The following is a 21,140-nucleotide window of genomic DNA, read 5'->3' as shown; positions in this document are numbered from 1 at the left end:
GGGTCACTTTTTCACAAAATGGAAGTTATTTTGCTAAATTCCAGCTTTAAATGATATTTTAATGAGTGAGCCATTTTGTTAATCATACAAATTAAACCCAATATTGACAAAACATCCATTTTCAGGTTTTCTTGACAAATATATGTAATTCTAATTATAAGGTCTCTATAATACATTTATACATTTTCAAAATCTAACATACATAAACTCCCTAGTACCTCCAATTCCGGTAGCTCTCTCAACTCTGCCTATTTCTTCAAAAATATTCAATGCAGCCCGAAGCTAATATTTTTTAAAAAACTGTAGAAAGCCTACACAGATCAAAAAGAAGAAAAAAAGCAAGGCCAGCAGTAATGTTAAGAAGTAAAAGAGGGACCAGCTATTTACTTCCTTTTTCTTTTTGTGTCAGTTGTCTGGAAAACTCTAGAAACAGACATAAGATTTTCCATATGCTGACGAAAAACTTGGTTTTCTAATTTGTTTCATATTTTTCCCCTGACTGCATCTACTCATGCAAAAAGATCTTCAAATGTGTGCTGCAGTTGCAACACCTGATTACTAAGTTGTGTTTTCTCTTCCAATTCCACCCGATTCTAAACCTCAACAGCATCCATGTCAGCATTCATCCCAAAGCTTTTTCTTGAATATAGTGTCCTTAATGAATATTTAGGCAGGAATGTGCTGCCTCTGCTTCTACAATTTACCTACCTGAAGCTCCCCAAGGCTCCACTACCTGTGGTAGCTCATTCCTCTAGTTCTTTTTTTTTTATCACTCTAAAAATAGCTTTCTCTCCACTGTACAGCACTTTCTCAACTGTATATGTAAGTCCAAAAAGGTAATGGGATTTTATATTGAATTGAGTGGAGTAGTGTCAAAAACAACAGGGGAAATACTCCCATTGTACTCTTCCTTGGTTAGAGCACATCTAAAGTATTGTGTTACTATACTTTAGAAAGGATATTAATAAATTCAAGAGCATTCAAAAGAAGACAACTGGGACAGCAATGGATCTCAAGTCCATGCCATTTGAGCACTGATTGAAGGAACCTGTTTTGTTTTGTTTTGTTTTGTTTTTGGAAAAGAATAAAAAAAAGTCTGGGGAGGGAATATAGCATGCTAACTTTCTCCAAATATTTGAAAGACTATCATTTGGGAGAGGGATTGGTTTTCTCTGCTTGGTTCCAGAGGATAAAACAATGTGCAAAGTCTTGAAGTTATAAAGAAGTACTTCAAGAATCAATATGATGAAAAATTTCCAAGCAAGTCAAATTATCCACAAGCTGAGGTGATGGGTTCTTCTTTACAAGAATACTTCAAATAAAGACTGAATACTTACTGTGGGTTTTTATAAAATGGATTGGATTCACAGTCCAATCTATTTCTCTTTGTAGATTCATTGGATTCTGACTTATAAGTGTTCTCAGAGGTAGGCTTCTCTGATCCATACAGAAACAGTAAAATCTTCTACAACATCCAATAGTGGAAGTAAAAAGGGAACTGGAAAAGAAAGGGAACTCACTACTGCTGGAAGCAGATCATTCTACTTTTAGAATGTTAGAAAAATTATTACCAATGTCAAGCCAAATTTTGTCTGTAGCATATACTTATTTATTCTGTTTTATTTTAATACAGATCCACCTGTCCATAGAGGACATAAACCACATCTTCTAGTTTTAATTCTGGAATTTTGGATTATAATTTATTTATATAATGCATTAGACAAAATTGCATGTAGTTACAGTAGTTGCATTCCTTAAGAGAATTAGTTGAAGGATCTGAGACTGTTTTGAAGATGTGGAATGTTACATTATAGTTGTAATAAAACATTTGAAAAACTATGGTATGGAAGTGTTTAAGGTAAATATTTTTGGCCCTTGAAGTCCATTTGTTAAAATGCCCATTATCATTTTCAGATCCCTTTTCATACAATATTTTGGACAATCTTGGAAATATAGCAACATTCTTGCTAATAGGGATATTTTCCTTAAAAGAAAGGGTCAGTATTTAGATGGTCATGCTATTCTGGTTATCTTTTAAAATGATCAATTAACTAATGTTTGCATAATAAAAATATTTCAGAACTCAATAATTCTGATATTACACTCAATCTTCCCTCCCCTTTTTGGTAGATATCATCGGATAATTTACCATCTGCTTCTGTGGAGAAATTTCAATGATTAAATTACAAGTTCCCCCCAAATGACCAAGTATCATTAATCATTAAGATAGTTTTTTATTGCTTTATCACTCTTTGTTTGCAGGTAACTTCTTTTTCCATTGTGAAGATATTGGCTAATTGGTTAAGGAATTTATTTAATAGTTTTGCGAGTTTTGAAAATTCTGAAGTAAAGGTTTTCCTATGTTCTAGTAGGCTCCCTTCTATTTATCTTTGTTTATAGTATTTCCCCCTACTTTATTTCATTTTATCCCTAGCTATATGCACATTATCTTTTTACTCCATCTAATCTCCAGTCATACAAAAAACTGATAAAATTTAACAATTATGTCAGTTACAATCATGAGCAAGGTTCTTCCCTAAAAGTTTAGTTCAATTTCTCATGGAGAAAGTAACAAAAAACTTCAAAATTTTAATTCTGGAGTTTCATAATAATTGATTTTTTAAAGTTTTTTCTATATGTTCCATTGGTTTATCTATACTTATCTATACTTATCTATACTTGTTTATACTTGTTTATACTTGTTTATACTTGTTTATAGTGATTACCCATGAATACTCCTCATGAACAGTTGACTGTTTGCTAAAGGTTAGCAATCAAGTGAGGGATTCTGTTGTGTTTTGGGGTTTTTTGGGGAGAGGTGCTTTAAGATACTTTAAAAAATGCTCTACTGAAGGTTGGAGGGTAAGTAAAATGCATTGATGGGAACTTCTTGTGCTGACTTTTAAATGTATTGAATGACATGCAAAAATTTTTTCAAATGGCTCCTAAATACTTTTCCTTATCTATAATGTAGTTGGGGATAGAAATGGTATTAAAAATTAAGAAAGGTGGCCCAGGGTCATCAATTAAGACAAAGAAGTTAATGAGTGATCCAGCCTTTTATATTCAAAAGAGAGAAGGTTAAACTACCACTGAAATACAACTTTACACAGAATAAGCCTAGACAATCTTTAAACAGCAGAGCCCCCAGGAACAGATGCATATTGCAACCTTTTGCCAAAAAGAAAAAGAAAAAGAAAAAGAAAAGAAAGAACTGACTCAACATGAACAATAAAAAGGTAGGTAGAGTGGGAATGCTATATCAATGCTGCTTCAGTCACTTCAAGATTAGGTTAACTGGAGAATCCAAGGACCAGCTTGTTGTCATGGGGCGCAGAGCACCCCAGAATTTCTCTGGGCACACCGAGGAATCTTCTCCTTGAGAAACTAAACCAGAGAACAGATAACGCCTAGAGAGATAAACTGAACCAAACCGGACTGAGCTAGCTTCGGATTCCTACCCTTCATTCTGGTCTCCCTTACTCTGGAGAGATAAGTTTGGGTGTGGCTTCGGCCTTTGTGTTCTGAAGAGGGATCCATAGCCACCCCTCACCCAATTCCTTTAGTCACTACCAGTGGGGGATGGTCCTCCACTGCTCACCCAATTCCCCCAGCTACCACCAGTGGGGGATGGTCCTCTCTCACTAAAGGAACTTTTCACGGGCAGATGGGCCACCCCCATCAGTCCCCTATAAAAGTACCTTCCGGTCTCCTGTTCGAGGAGATTTGGTACCTCTGAGCCATGTGCTTTATGCCAAATCTCCCCATGAAAAGTCTAAGGATTTCTTTCATGGTTTCCCTCCCCCCACCCTTCCCTTCCCTTGCTCCTAAATAAACTATCACCTTGTTCTAACTAAGTTTTGTGTGCAAGAGGGTGTAATTCTTTAAAGAGGAATTCCCAAGAACCCCAACCCCAACTCGTACCCCATTTTCCCACTATATCATTGTTAACTAAATAAAGACCATATCCTATAATGAAAAAACACACTGAGTTAGATCATTCCAACACTGGACTTGCTGAGGATTAACAGAATAGGGGTCCTTTAGCTATCTGTCGTACATATATGGTTATGGTAAATTATCTATTAGATTTATAGGACTGTCAAATAGTGAGATATTAGAGAAGATCTTGTGGATTGAAAAGGTTTTGAATTAAAGAAAGCTGTTCATTTCAAGTAGTACAATTACTATATTTGAATGGAGTTGCTAGGGTTGAAGGATCAGAGATTGTTTTGCTGAAGGGTCAGAATCTGTAGCTAAAAATAAAATAAATCATATAGTTTAAGAAATTACTATTCTTTCCTTCTCCTTCTCTTTACCCTAAGTACCAGTATCAGAATATATCTCTGTTGCCAGCTATTTGGAGTTGACTGGGTGGGATCACTTCAAGTACAAGACTTACAGAAAATTGGAGTAGTATGACTTTTCATGGGCTATGAGTTAGGAAGAACTATGTCTTGAGTATGGACCTTAGGACCTGCTTCTGAGTAAGTGACTGTGAATTGACAACTTTGTCAGGGTAGTTACTCAAAAGCAGCTACAGTGATTCAGAGGAGAGGAAAAGGTCTGTGGTCTGATTATGGCATATTCATAATGATTTCAGTACTTGAAAAATCCATAATTTCAACTGGTTTGAATAGCATAGGAATGTGTATTGCATTTTGTTTATGACTTAATATATGATCTTCATGAGTTGTAATGGCCTTGAAATTAATCAATTAGTAGTCAGCCTTCTGGAGGATGAGGCAACTGACTTAGCTGCTTGTATTATTGAACAGCAAACACAATATCAGTTATTGTTACACTGCTTATTCAGATGGCCTCTATATCAATTTATCTTTCTATTTTTATCCATATATGTTGCTATTCTTACCTTGACCTATGTTTGTTCTTGATGCATATTAAGGAGTAGCTAGTGTTGATGTAATGACGATATTTATTATAGAGGTCAAGATTGGGGGTATAGTTAATATACTGGGGGAGGGGGTTAGCAGTATGGTAGCCATAGTGTGTATAAAGAGGAGATAGATGCAAGGATTATTAAAGAAGAAGAATTAGAAAGAGGAATAAGAGTGAAAGATGACTTTGAAATTTCAAGCCTGGGTAAATTGGCAAATAATGACAATAACCAAAGAAATAGAGAAATTGAGGAAAGATAAGTTTTGGAAACAGGATTGTGATTTGCATATTGGAAATATTGAGTCTGGTGAGTTGGTGGGATTTTCAGATAGAGATAACCCACTGGCAATAAATTGTGAGACTAGCATCAAGAGGAGAGATGGATGCTGGAAATGTAAATGTAGTAGTAATCTTCAGAAAGATAAGTGAAACCATGTTAGGAAATGAGATCTCCAAAGGAGATGGAGTGAGAAGACAGTTAATGATAGGGCTAAGCAACCTTAGCTTTATGGCCTCTACTAAGTATTTCCTTAGATCTCAGGCAACTCAAGTTTCACAGAAAATTTAGAAATTCTACTGCAGGGTATCCTTTCAACTACCAGTAGTAAAAAAAACACACATTGATTGTAAATGTAAATGCAAATTGAGCTTCCATCGTTCTAACATATGTAACAGCTAAGGCAGAATATCTTATGATTAAGTAGAATTCTCTTTCACCATCTTGATATTCCTGCATTGTACACAGACACTTGACATCAGAGGCCTTCTTCAAGAGAATTTTCCTGATTCACTCTAGTTGTTAGTGTCCCCCAACCCATTTTCACTTATTTTAAAAAATTTACTTATCTGTGAGCATATTTTATTGTCTCTTTAGGATTCAAGGTCCTTGAAGGGAAGAATTCTTCCACTTTTGTATTTGTTTCACAAGTACTTAGCACAGTATCTAGGAAATGATAGGCCTTATGAAAATAGTGTTTATGGGGGCAGCTAGGTGGCACAGAGGATAAAGGACTAGTCCTGGATTCAGGAGGATCTGAGTTCAAATGTGACTCCAGACAGTTGACGTGTACTAGATGTGTGACTGTGGGCAAGTCATTTAACCCTAATTGCCATGCAAAGAAAGAAAGAAAGAAAAGAAAAGAAAAAAGAAAAAAAATCTTGTTTATGGATTAATTGATTGATGACTCAGGGGGCATTGATTCCAGCCTATTTCAATAATGATGTACCACTTGAAATAAGTGGCATAAGTTCTGTGCCTTGGTTTAATCCTATGAAATAGTATACATTATAACTTCATGCACATTATACTTCAGGAAGATGTTGTGATTTATGTCTTGCCACTGGACCCAGATGGCTCTGAATGAGAGATTATGGCAACAGTTAGAAAAGGAAAGAACACAAACTCACATTTCCCAGGCTACTCTTTAGGGAACTTCCATGAGCCAAAAGTTTTTCTTATGTCCTACAATCATAAGATTTATTAAGATAACAAAAGTTTTTCCAGGCAATAACTTGGGAAGTACTTTGAAATTTTCAAAAGTAAAGGGATAGCTAACTATATCTATGATAGCTGACTTTTATACAATACTTAAAAATTTTCAAACAGCATAAAAAGCTGATAGAAATACATAATGGTATCTGTGAGATTCTATAGATAAATTAGTTTATATATGTATGTATTTGCATGTATGTCCATAGGTATATGCATGTGTATATCTATAGTAATAGCTATGTAGACATATATAATGTATGTGTGTTTGTATATATAGTGTATGTGTGTGTGTTCACACAGATGTGTTTGTATGTATGTAAAATCTCACTTGATCCTTTCACTAACTCTGTGAGATTAGGTCATATAAACATTTTAATCCCCATTTTATAGGTGAGGAAACTGAGTCTCAAAGATGTTAAGAAGCACCAGGGAATGGATTTAAGTCCAAGTCTTTATGACAACAGGTTTGATATTCTATTTTATCACTGTAAATCTGATTCTATTGTTCACTTTAATTTTCTTGCTTCCAATACGACCCCCTGTGTTTGATTGAATATTTAAAAAATCCTTTGTTTTCTGTTTCTGCAATTCTTTCTCTCATCTATACACATTATGAAAATCATCAAATTGATATTAAAGCAATAGATTATTCTACAGCTATCAAATCCTTCTTCAGGAGATTTTAAACCAGAGGATACATTGCAGATATGCATTTCTGATGAGAAGTATTATGACTTATTTTTTACAGTATAATGTATTGATGTGCTCACCTTCTTTGAACTATATAGCTGGACCATATTATCTTTGTTTCAATACTACTGTGAAGTCATATTAGCCTATGTATGAGAGACAGAGATATAGTTCTTCAGATGTATCCCACTCTTCTATGATTTCACCACAGTCTACTTTGCCTGAGGTAGGGAAAATGGTTATTTTTTCCCCTTATATCAAAGACAGATGGCAGTTGTGTGTAGTAATAATACACAATGGATGGTGGGTAATGCCAAAGAAAATATTATATGGGTTAATAGCAAGACTGCTTACAGGGAGGGAATTACACAGAGATTCAGTGAAATGTTTGAGAAACTGGGTCAGCATTGTTTAGAGGAGATGTGAGGAAGCATGAGCTTATGATATTACACTGCATGCTGATAGGAATGGTGCCAGGATAAATGCTATAATAACTGATCCAATATTAAACATGGTAGGAATTGGCAGTAATAATATATTTTTAAGGAATTACATGATGAATAGTTCAGTGTACAAGAGAAACACATCTAAAATTTCACTTATCTAAAGGAGATTGACAACAAAGTATAAAATATGAAGAGAACTTTGTTTTATTCACATACATCTTTTGAATTATTATTTTCATTACCATCATTATTAAGAAGAGGGGGTAATTGAATTATTTTCAGTAAAAATTTGCAAAAAGAAAAATTGACTTTAAGAATATTTTAAGTGAAGTTAAAGGTAAGAATGTCCATAATAACCATGATTTTATTTTATGTAGTGGTCTAGATATCACATATTACTTTATCTTATAATATCTCTTGCAATCTATGAAGTTGTTGGGGAGGGTGTTTTACAAATGAGGAAACTGCAGATTGAGGCTATGACATAATATGTCCAATGTTACGTAGGTAATATGTAGCAGAGCTGGGATTTGAACTCAATATTTTAGCCTAATCCAATGTCCCTTTCACTTTCGTATAAAATATGTTAGATGACAGGAAAGAGGACATTTAGAAGAATGTTACCTAATGAGAATCCAGATATTCAAAAAGGCTGAGTGATGTGGAACCCAAGGAGAGAAACATTAAACAGTGTTTAAAGGCAAAATCAATGAAATCTTTAGGAAGCCCGTGTTTGGGACAATGGGACAAGGTATGTCAACTGGTGCTCTGGAAATTCTGTAACCATTTTAATATCTCTTTCTTGCCCTCTACATGGCATTGGGAAAATTACTTAAACTTTTTGTATCATAATGTCATCTTTAATAAAACTGTAATAACTCCCACTTTTCAGAATCACTATGAAGGATACTTGGTGAGTAAATTTGAGAATCTGTTCAGGTTGTGTTTTTATGATGCCAGACCAACATGTTGATTTAGTCATTTTAATAAAAAACTTGTCAATTCAATGGGGATGATATCAGTTAAGTCACTTTTTTGATCTTGTATCACCAGGAAAAAAAGCTGACTGAATTGTTCACTTTTCAGCTAACTGTGCTAGTACTGGGTAAAAACAGTTTGTGACTGATATATGAATGTATGAACTGATGTGAATAACTCCATGTATTCATATTATAACATGTAAAGTTCATAAATGGTCCAATTCCCAGTGAATATCAACAAATGATTATATTATGGGTGTGTTGACAGTTCTGTTCTCAACCAGTGATCACTGATATCTCCTGGGATCAAAAGGTAGCTCTGTGAAGCAAGCAATATGACTCAATTATAGAAGCTATGGAAGTTTGTTGAGGTACTTGTGTGTATGAACATTAAATTCCAACCAGCTCCAACTGGAGCCAGAGCCATATGACTAGCCCATCTCCTTTTCAAGATATATGTTAAAAATATTTTCCCACCATTTCTCACAAATAAGTCATTGTTAGTAAAGTGTTGTGTCCTTATTCTCACAATCTCTATTTTTGTTTTTTTGTTTTTGTTTTCTTTTTTTTTTAGTGAGACAATTGGAGTTAAGTGATTTGCCCAGGGTCACACAGCTAGTAAATGTTGTGTCTGAGGCCGGATTTGAACTCAAGTACTCCTGACTCCAGGGTCGGTGCTCTATCCACTGCGCCACCTAGCTGCCCCACAATCCCTATTTTCATTGTGTGTGCTTTAGGATTTCATGTTGCTCCATCATCAATGGAAGAATATTGGTGATAACAAGATGAGCTTCAATGGTGGAGAGAAATGTATTATTTTTTAAAGCACTACATACTTGCAGTGTGTGTGTGTGTTCTTTGGCTGTGTGAGTCTATCTGTGAATCCTGTCCTGCTTGGTAGTCTGGACAATGAGCATCTCAAAGAAGGGATCTGAATGTGGATGATGTCTCTCACAGATATAAACCTAGATGCAAATAGTTGATTATCTAAGACAATTCAATTCTCTGCCCTGAGGAAGCTTGGTTTCTCAGTGGTCAGCATCATATTATGACAGTCATTTGTAAATAGGAGCATTCAAGGAACCTACCTCCCAATAAAGGATCCTGTTCTCTGTCTCACTATGTACAGGGATATTTTCTACAAAACTGGGGAACAACTTAGGTGAGCACAAGTTTTCCTGTTTCACACCTGGCTTAATGTCAGTACTCAGCAGATCATTGAACAAAGTTATCTCTGTACTCACATCTGGTACAGTCATTATAATTTGGATGTGTTTGTGCAGGAGACATCTTATTTTAAAATAAGCTATTTCTGACTGGAAATAACTTATTACCATGTAAAGAAAGGGTCTTGTCTATGTACAATCCTCAGCCTTATCACCTTGTTGAGCTCCAGTTATGAAAGGAAGAAAGAGGAAAGAATTCTTTTTTAAAAGTGGCTTTTTAGTTTCTCTTTACCCCATACCTTAATTTTGACTGACTTTTTTCTTTGCCAAAAATCTTCTTTAATATTTTAACAATCTTTCTTATATTACATGGTGATGGTTCAGTATATTTATGTGAATGAAAACCAAGTTTTTGGGGAAAAGTGAGGGCTTGAATCAGAGGAGAATAATAAAAACTCAATGTTTCTTGTATTATTATTTGAAAAATAGTGCTTGGGGGAAAAACTCTCTCCACAGATCTCTGACTCTAGAAATAACAATCATGTCATCAAATTGGACCTTATAAGTAATGAGCTTTGATTTTTTCCTTCATTCCTTCAGGTATTACTTAAATAATCTTCTGCCAAATAATGACTTCAAATCATTTCAAAAAGAACACAAAATCGCTGTTTGAATTCACATAGACTGAAGTTAGTATTAGTTGTTGCTTTGCTCTAACATACAAATCTTGTATTGTTAACTATATCTCTTCATGCTACTCTTTCCCCCCTAAGGATAGCTATTTTGACATCATGCTTCCCTGAAAAAAAATCTCAATCTCAATCTCTCTCTCTTTCTCTCTCTTTTCTCTCCCTCTATACCTCTCCTTCCCTCCCTCTTCTATCCTATCTTTCTCCATCTCTTCCCCTCTATTTTTTCTCTCTATGCCTTCTTCCCTCTTTCTATCTTAATTAATTGACATGGAATAATATATGGATAAAAATTCAAGACTCATCCATACTTACATATTATATACCTTACATACTTCAGATATCACATGAGAGATAACATACATAACACAGAGTGAAATTTATTCAAAGTCAGATAGACATAGGTTAAAGTTCTGCCTCTAACAGGTACTATGGTATATGGCCTGGGATAACTCACTCATTATCTCAGTGTCTCCTGACAATTCTAAGTAAAATCGCCATTATATGAGATCATATAAGCAGGTAAATTCAAGAACTCTGAGAACAGTAACACTCCCCAGATCATTATATTAGCTTTTAGCTAGGCCTCATCAACCATAGTTTAGTGAACTAATTCTTCAAAAGTCATAGCTGCTGAAGACCTAGAAAAGAAAGTTCATTCTACCCAAATCCTTAGCACTGTAAAATGGTTCATCATAAGAGCCTATGCCATTTTATTAATGGAGATGACATTTGTAACACTAACACATAGCATAGAACTTTCCATATAGTATGTGCTTCATTTTTACATTCTTTTGTTTCTGCATGGATGAAATCACAGATCTGTACCCTACCCAAAAAATATACATATGTGTAAATGTGTGCATATGTACATTTATGTATATATATATATACATATATAAAGTATATAGAGAAATATAGATATATGTATATATATCCCATAGGACAAATCATTGAAAGTACGACATTTAGCTGAATAGATGACTTACTTATTTGATCTGTAAAGTACATATATTCTGGGTAAAAATTTAGATGTCCAAGGCCTTGGGTCAAAATTTGAGGCAGCTAAGTGTCACAGTGAGTAGAGTGATGGGCTTGGAGCCAGGAAGACCTGATTTTAAATACTACCTAGACACTTCCATGTGCCCTGGGTATGTTACCCGATTTCAACCTCATTTTCATCATCTGTATAATGAAAAAAATTAATAATGATCACAATAATCATAACAATAACAATAGCACTTATACTGAAGTTGTGAAGACCAAATCTTCATCATCAGATAAGGTATAAAAAGTGCTTTGAAAACTTTAAAATATTGTTTAAATTTTATAATAATTGATGATGATGATGATTTATCAAAAGTATGAAGGTAAACTAGCTTGCAATTAAGAAGTTGAGCTGTGGTGTCAAAGATCCTAAGCTGCTATCATATTTTCAATTATTCTCTTAGTGATATTTGTTCTAATACTGAAACATGGATCACAATTTCCAAAGAATCAGTTTTGCAGTTGATACAAAGTGTAATAGACATAGTTTGGGCATCTACTGGAGGATATCTAGCAGGAGAAAATGTAGGCCAGTAATGGGCCTTTTATTAGGGTCATTTTATTGAAAACATGTAATGATATAAGACAGGTAGGCAAAGGAAGGAGTCAAGTTTAAAATCAGAGAACAGTCACTGGCCACATAAGAATACTACCAACATCCAAAACAGATGGAGTTCTCAGAGTCTGGATGCTCACTGGCAAGTCAACAATAAAGTGAGCAGCTATAACAAGGCATGGTACAACTTATTGTTGGTGAAGGTGTGCATGAGGAATGACATGAGGGCTATCATCCGGGAAATGTTTCATTTGAAAAGGAGATGGGTCAGGCATCTTCAATTTCCTCATCACTAAAATGAAGGGTTGGATAAATTAATTCTAAGGATGCTTTCAGATCTAAAAAACTGTTTATGTGATTCTTATTGAAATGTGGCTACTCTCAATACCCAACACAGTGCTTTGCACATAGCAGGTGCTTAATAAAATGATTCTAATTTGAATTGAATTGAACTGAATTAAATTGAATGAAAAGATACATGTGAGAACAGTTTGGCCCAGTGACCATGAGAGCAGCTGAAGCAGGCAATGTGGAATGCTTAGAGCTTGTTTACACATTGAAGATTACAAGGTCATCCATTGCATCCCAAGCCAACTGCTTTGACTCTGTCTTGCCACTGGACTGCAGTGACTCTAGAAGAGACAGCGAAGTTGATAACTTCACACAACTGTGCTTCACAAATTCAATTTGTATGTGAATCAAGACATCACCCATACAATTTTACCATTTTTACCCACCTCAAAGTCTTGTATTTACAGTTAAGTGCTGAAGCAGAAGGTGTGCATTCACTGGAAGTTGTAATCACAACCATGTACAGAAGTAGTCCAGGCCATAGAATCATCTTCTCATTGGGTTGAAGCAGCAGTTGGATTCAGCAGGCCCTTGGGTGTCAGAGGCATCTTTTTTTTTTTTAAGGATCGCACTGCTTTAAAAATTGCCTGCTTTACCCAATCCTGGCCTGCTTACTGTGGCAGGCGTGAATCTCAATCTGTGGTCAAAACACACACACACACACACAAATATACAAAAACCTTTGCAAAGATTATTCCTCTAATCATTGGTATATGGAATATGTGAACAGTTATGGACAACATGTAATTCAGTAGACATGAAAGACAAACAGCTTTTGTTGTGAGAAAACTGAGAATGTATCAATACAAATAGCAACCCTGAGTGAACTATGGCTAGCAAATAAAGGTCAGCTTACCAAAGACAAAACTGGATACCTGTTGTTTGTTTGTTTGTTTAGTGACTGCAGTGAAAGGGAGCACCATGAAGCTGGTGTATGTTTTGCATCAAAACTAATCTAGTCAACAAACTTGTATGACTACCAAGAGAGCTAATGACAGGTTTATGACAATGTGATTGCCACTTGCAGGAAAACACCATGCCACTATTATCAGTACATAGATTCCCACCATAATAAATCCTGAAGAGGTTAAATAAAATTTTCATAAAGACTAGAGACACTCATAATTCTGGATGACTATAATAGAAGAGTAGACACAGATTACCAGAAAGGGCAGAGAGTCCTTGGAAGGAATGGAGTTGGAAATAGCAACTTACTACCAAAGATATCTGCATCTCATGACCTTCTCATCACCAGCACTGGCTTCCACTTACCTAATGCTGAGGACTTATGCATCTCATGACCTCATCGCCAACACTTCCATTTACCTAAATGCAATAACATTTCATAGATGTACCCTCAAAGCACATATTGGCATTTAGTAGACTATGTTATTATAAGAAGAAGTGGCAGATAGGATGTGAGACTGCCAAAAGCAATGTGTGGTGCAGAGTGCTGGACAGAACATAGATTTATCCTCTACAAGCTAAATATTTACACTCAACAAAGCATGTGGCCTTAAGGCAAGATGACTACCAGAAAACTTAATGTCAACAGATTGGAGGATTTCTCCCAGAAGGAAAAGTTTGTTGCTATCTTTTAGGGAAAGCTCAGCAAACACATGGTTGAAAACAGTGAAGCACAAAAGGAGTGGTCAGCTTTCAGAGATTTGCTATATAATACTCCATTTACTCATTTGGATCAGAACACTCACAGTCATCAAGATCAGTTAGACAAAAAGGATGGGGTAATTCAGAAACTAATAAATGAAAAATGAAAATTTCACAGGATTGACCAGCATGGTAATTCACCCTTCTCTAAGAAGGTAGCATTTAACTCCATCAAAAGTGAAGTGCAAGCAAAGTTTAGAGAGACACAAGATTCTTATTTCAGTAGGAAGGCAGATGAAATTCAGTTGTATGCTGATAATAACAATCCAAAGTGCTTTTATGATGCCCAGAAGGTTATGTATGGGTCAAATATCTATAGTGCATCTCAACTACTCAGTGTTGATGGAGCTACTATTGATTAGTGAGAAGGACATGGTCTTGGAGAGATGGTCTGAACACTTCCATAGTGTTCTCAATAGATCATCATCAATCAAACCTGAAGTGATTAACTGTGTACCTGAGGTTGAAGTCAATCCCCTGCTAGGCCTTTACAAGTGAAGAAGAGGTTTTGAATTCCATTCAGATTCTCTTCTGTGGCAAGGATTCTGGTACTGATTCTATTCCAGCTCATATTTATAAAGCAGAATGTCCACTGTTCATACCAATGCTGACTGAAAAGTTTCAGATTATATGTTAAGAGGAGGTTATCACCCAAGAGTTTAAGGATGCCTCTATTGTCCATCTCTATAAACATAAAGAAAATAGATTGTCTTGTGTCATTGCTGTCAAGATTCTTACCAGAGGCTAATACTTCATCTGGAAGATGGTTATCTAGTTGAGAACTAGTGAGGCTTCAGAATAGACTGAGGAATGGTTGATATGGTGTTTGCTACCTGACAACTTTAGGAGGAATGCCAGTAGTAAAATAGACATCTATAAACAATATTTGTCAATCTGACCAAGGTTTTTGATACTGTCAGTCATGAGGGCTTGTGGAAAATGACGTCAAAATTTGTTTTCCTGGAGAAGTTCATCAGTATTATACATCAATTTTATGACAACATGCTTGTCTGAGTTCTGGGTAATGGACGATTCTCTCATGTTTTCCCAGTCAGCACTGGAGTGAAGCAGGACTGTGTGTTTGCTCCTATGCTTTTTAGCATGAAGGTTTTTATTAGTGTTGTCATATGCCTCCAAAAGGATAAATATGGCATTAATGTCAGCTACCACACTGATGGTAAATTATTTAACTTGAAAAAGCTACAAGGCCAAGACTAAAGTGAAGGGAGAGTTGGTTCATTTTTTTTTTTAATTCACAGATAATTGCTCATTCACTGCAGCCTTTGTGGCTGAGGTGTAACAAAATATTGATACAAGTGATAAACAACTGATAAAAAGCAAATACAGGTTCTCCACTAGCCACTACCAGAACATCCATACATGGAATCTTCAGTTACAGCAAATAGAGAAAGTTTGAATACTGTAAATAAGTTCAATTACCTTAGTAGTATACTTTCCAGGGATGTACATATAGATGATGAGGTTGCTACACACATTACCAGAACTAGCTTGGTGTTTGGGAGACTCTGAAGGAAAGTGTGGGAGAAAAGTGTTAGAGTACCTACTAAACTGAAGGTCTACAGAGCCATTGTGTTGACCTCACTGCTGTATGCCTGTGAAACCTGGACAGTCAACCAGCACCATGCCAATCAACTCAGTCATCTTTATTTGAATTGTCGTAGGAAGATCCTGAAGATCACCTGGAAAGACAAGGTAACAAACACTGAGGTCTTCCCTTGGATTGAATTGCCAAGTATTCACTCTACTACAGAAAGCACAACTCCAGTGGACTTCAAAATTTAAACACGTGTTTACCTAAAATACTATTTTATGGAGAACTCACATAAGCCAAGTGCTTACCTGGAGGTCAGAAGGTGTGATATAAAGAAACTCACAATGTCTCTCTGAAGAACTTTGGAATCAATTGCATGATATGGGAGACAGTGGCAAAGGATCACCCAGAATTGCGAGTGAGCATCAATGAAGGCACTAAGCAAAACTGCAGTAGCTAAAAAAAGGGAGAGGTGTACGTTTAAAGACATCTCTACTCCCAATGTTCATGTGGACTATTTGTACCCAAGCTGTGGTAGAACCTTTGAAGCTCATATTGGTCTGACACATTGTACCTTGACTCCAACATAGGACTATCATTTTGGTTCTTGAGAATGATGAACAACAAACCAACCAATCAAGTAATGTTTGCACTTCAAAACACTTTACTAACTGCTTCATTCCATTTACTCCCTGAGTACAACTAGCTAGTTACTTAACTAGGTTATAAGTAGCTCCTATTGTCTAGGCACTATGCTAAGCACTAGGGATTCAAACACAGACAAAAAACCCCAGTTCTTTCCTTCAAGGAACTCACAAGCAAGTATGGGAGGTAAATCTGTTTGCTATGTAATTTATTCAGGGTGTTCATTTTAACCTTTCATAGCCCACAGAATGATGCTGAATCAAAAGTCCCCACACATCCCACTGCTTTACCAATTTATATCTTCTTTCTTTGAATGATAGTTTATTACTATGAAAAGAGTACTAGGTTTAGAGAAACTGGCTGTATGCCCCAGTTCAATAATCTAATAGCTATCTAATCCTGAACAAAGGACACATGTTAGCTCAACCCCAATTTTCTCACCTGTAATATTTGGATAATAATACCTCAGATCCCTTATAAGGTTAATTTTGAGCAATAATTTCATGAATATGGGATTCCTACTATTTTATCTCAAAGAGGCTCCACAAAAGCTCTGCCCACTACATTGGAGGTCATCCTGTAGGTTTTTGTTTTTTGTTATTGTTTATTTTGTTTTTTACACTTTTTCAAGGATTCCAGTACAGGAATTACATATTCTTTCTGGGACTGGCCAACTTCTTTCCTATTAGACTTTGGTTGATGATAGCTTTTCTCCAAACAATAATTAATTAATTTTGTATGCTATTGCATAGCGTTCATTTTAAATTAACTTTATTTAGTAAATCTCCCTTGATTTAACTGGGCTAAGACATTCATTTTTTTGTGTTTTCTTTAAAAAATATGGCTTTCAAGGGAGAAGATTGTGAGAAAAAAAAGAATTGGATCATACATTTAACAGTTTCCTAAGAAATCTTCATGGGGATGGGGTTCACAAAGAAGGGAGTCTCTGGGGAACAAGGGATAATTATTCTGAGCATCGATAAAGTCATAAGGATGCTCCTTGGTCAAGTATTTATAGAGGCTGGAAAGGTTCCCCCCTGCAATTGGATTTTCATTTTTTTTATTACTCTACATGTAAAAATCCTTAAAAGATATGAAAATTTTCACCTAGAAAAAGAAATGGAAGATGGTATATGAAATAAAATTCCATTATATTTAATTTTAAACAAACATATATGTAATAAATTCAATTTTCATACCAAAGTTGTTATGCATAAGTGTGTGTCCCCCTCAACTCCTTTCTGTTCTTTCATGTGCATACAAAATATTTCATAAAGGCTCCCTTTGTTCTTCCTTTTCATCACAATCCTCAGTCCCCTTCCACCATCCTCAAAGTCCTCCCTTGAAACAATTATTTCTAATTGAATAAATAATCCACACATTCTCCATGCCTGAAAACATATGTGTCATTCTGTATCTCTAGTCTATCACATGTCCATCAAATTGTGGGGAGTTTCCTTCATCACTGGTCTCCTGGAATTCTGATTGGCCATTGCATTAATTTATGTTCTCTAGGCTTTCATTGTTATTCTTTTCATTCATTCATTCATCCATCCATTCATTCATTCATTCATTTTTTCTGCTTTGTTTTTAACGTATTTTTCATTTATTTAGAATTTAATTTTCACCAATTAGATATTAAAAACAATTTAACATTCTCGTTTTACAACTTTGTGCTTCAAATTCTCTTCTTTCCTTCACCCCCCTTAACAAAGCAAGCTATTCAATATAAGTTATACATTTGTACATGTGTAAAACATTTCCATATTTGTCATGTTGTGAAAGAAAACATAAACTCAAGAAAAATAAATGAAAGTTTAATTTATTTAATTTTTTAAAATAAATTAAATTAATTAATTAAAAATGTTATGCTTCAATCTGTATTCAGACCCTATCAGTTCTTTCTCTGGAGATGGACTGCATTTTTCATCATAAGTTCTTCAGAGTTATCTTGGATCATTGTACTGCTGACAATAGCTGTCATTCACAACTGATAATATTATAATATTGCTGTTACTTTGTATACAGTACACTTCACTTTGCATCAGCTCATGTGAATATTTCCAGGTTTTTCTGAGAGCATCCGGCTCATATCTTTTGATCTTTTATCAATTGGGGAATGGATTTTATTTTAATAAATTTGACTCAGTTCAATATATGTTTGAGAAATGAGGTATTTATCAGACAAACTTGCTTCAAAAATTATTCAGTTACTATTGCTGATTGTATTTCTCTCCATCCTATTCCCTCCCCATGACATTTACTCTATTTTCTATCTCCTTTCACTCTGTCACTCCTCAAAAGTGTTTTTCTTCTGTCTGCCCCCTTCCCCAATCTGCCCTTCCTTCTATAATTCACCCCCTTATCCTCTTCCCCTTGTACTTTCTTGCAGGGTAAGATAGAAATCTGTACTCAATTGAGCATATATGTTATTCATTCTTGGAGCCAATTCTGATGAGAGTAAGGTTCACTCACTCACCAGCACCTCATCCATCTACTTCACCATTGTAAAAGCTTTTTCTTCTTTTATGTGAGACTTTACCTCATTCAACGTTTCCCTTTCACTTTCTTCCAGTGCATTCCTTTTCCACCCTTTAATTTTATTTTTTTGAAGTTATCATCCATTCATATTCAACTCACACCTGTGCCCTCTGCATAAATATACAGCTCCAGCTGGCCTAATAATGAGAAATTTCTTATGAGTTACAAATATCATCTTCCTATGTAGGAATGTAAACTGGTTAAGCTTTTAATATCCTTTATGATTTTTTTTCCTGTTTACCCTGCTATGCTTCTGTGGAGGTTTATATTTGAAAGTCATATTTTCTATTCAACTCAGGTCTTTTCATCAAGAACAGCTGAAAGTCCTCTCTTTCATTGAATTCTCATTTTTCTCCCTGAAGGATTATATTCAGTTTTGATAGGTAGGTAATTTTGGGTTGTAATCCCTGTTCCTTTGCTCTTCAAAATATCATATTCTAAGCCCTCTTATCCTTTAAGGTAGAAGCTGCTAGATCTTGTGTTATTCTGACTGTGACTCCACAATACTTGAATTGTTTCTTTCTGGCTGCTTGCAATATTTGCTCCTTGACCTGAGAGCTCTGGAATTTAATTATAATATTCCTAGGATTTTGCAGTTTGGGATCTATTTCAGGAGGTGATTGGTACATTCTTTCAATTTCTATCTTACCTTCTGGTTCAAGAATATCAGGGCAATTTTCCCTGACAGCTTCTTAAAAGATGATGTCTAGGCTTTTTGTTTGATTCTGGCTTTCAGGTAGTCCAATAATTTTCAAATTATCTCTCCTTGATCTTTTTTCTGGGTCAGTTGTTTTTCCAATGAGATATTTCATATTGTCTTCTATTTTTTTTTTAATTCTTTTGGTTTTGCTTCATTGTTTCTTGATTTCTCATAAAGTCATTAGCTTCCATTTGCTCAGTCCTAATTTTTTTCAGACAGGACAATGAGGGTTAAGTGACTTGACCAGGATCACATATCTAGTAAGTATCACATGCCTGAGGCAAGATTTGAACTCACATTCTCCTGGATCCAGGACCAGTTTTTTATCAACCGTGCCACCTATCTGCCCCTGCTCAGCCCTAATTTTTAAGGAGCTATTTTATTCAGAGAGCTTTAGTACCTCCTTTTCCATTTGACCAATTTGGCTTTTTGAGTAATTTCTTTTTTTCTGCAGAGCAATGAGGGTTAAGTGACTTAAGTAAGTGGCAAGTGTCTGAGGCTGGAGTTGAACTCAGGTCCTCCTGAATTCAGGGCCAGTGCTTTATCCACTGTGCCACCTAGCTGCCTACTTCAAGGCATTCTTTTCCTCATAGGCTTTTTGTACCTCTTTTGCCATTTGGCCTATTCTGTTTTTTAAGGTGTTATTTTCTTCAGTATTATTTTGTGTCTCTTTTACCAAGTTGTTGACTCTTTTTTCCTCCATGATTTTCTTCCATCACTCTCATTTCTCTTTCCATTTTTCTCTACCCCTCTTACTTTATTTTCATAGTCCTTTTTGAGTACTTCTAAGGCCTGAGACCAATTAATATTTTTCTTGGAAGCTTTGGATATAGGAACTTTAATTTTATTATCTTCTTCTGAAGGTGTATTTTGATCTCCCTATTCATCATAGAAATTTTTTAGGGTAATCTTTTTTCAGTTTTCTCATTTTTCCAGCCTATTTCTTGATTTTTAACTCTTTATTAAAGTGGGGCACTGCTTCAAGCATGGAGGGCACACTGTCCCAAGCTTCAGGGATTTTGTACAGCTGTTTTCAGAGATAATTCTAGGAATTTGTAAGTCTTTAGTTCTTTTAAGATGGTATGATTTAAGGAAAGGTAAAATTACTACTGTTCTGGCCTGTTCCCTGGTCTTCAAGGAATCACAGTCCTACTTTTCTGCTCTGGAACTATGAAAAAAGTCCCACTCCACTCTGGCTACAAGCTCTTGTGTGCTTGTGCTCCTCCCTAGCCTTGGATCACTACCCAAGACTGTAACCTGGATTTGAGTATGGGCAAAAAATAGAGTACTGTCTCAGTGCTAGCTGATATTTCTTTCTGTCCAATTTCTTGACTCCCTTACAATCTGTGGGCTAAGATTTCTGAAAGCATTTGCTATGGCTACTTATTCAGAGGCTCCTGAGTCCTGCTCCTGGTTTTCTGAGGCTGTGTCTGTGCTGGTGCATCCTGTGCTGGAATGAAATTTACTACCCAACCCCCTCTCCCCCTGTAAAGCAGACCTTTCCTGCTGACCTTTTAAGTTGTCTTTGGCTGGAGAAGAATTTCACACTTCTCTTTTGTGGGTTCTGCTGCTCCAGGAATTGTCTTATGTCATTATTTGAAGGTATTTGGAGGGGTCTTGGGGAGAGCTCAGGAAAGTCACTGCCTCTCCTCCATCAACTTGCCTCTCAATGCTTTTCTTTCAAACAATGTTGTGGAATTGGATGCCATATTGGTGGA

At 35.7% G+C, this 21,140-nt stretch overlaps 1 pseudogene; it reads right to left on the bottom strand.

The window, feature by feature from the left end:
- Positions 1 to 383: 383 nt before the first annotated feature.
- Positions 384 to 626, bottom strand: LOC122732824 (annotated as a pseudogene).
- Positions 627 to 21,140: the final 20,514 nt, after the last annotated feature.

The sequence above is a fragment of the Dromiciops gliroides genome, chromosome 6, assembly GCF_019393635.1.
Source record: "Dromiciops gliroides isolate mDroGli1 chromosome 6, mDroGli1.pri, whole genome shotgun sequence".
NCBI lineage: Eukaryota > Metazoa > Chordata > Mammalia > Microbiotheria > Microbiotheriidae > Dromiciops > Dromiciops gliroides.
Note: the sequence above shows the minus strand (reverse complement) of the source record. Positions and strands in the feature narration are given on the sequence as shown.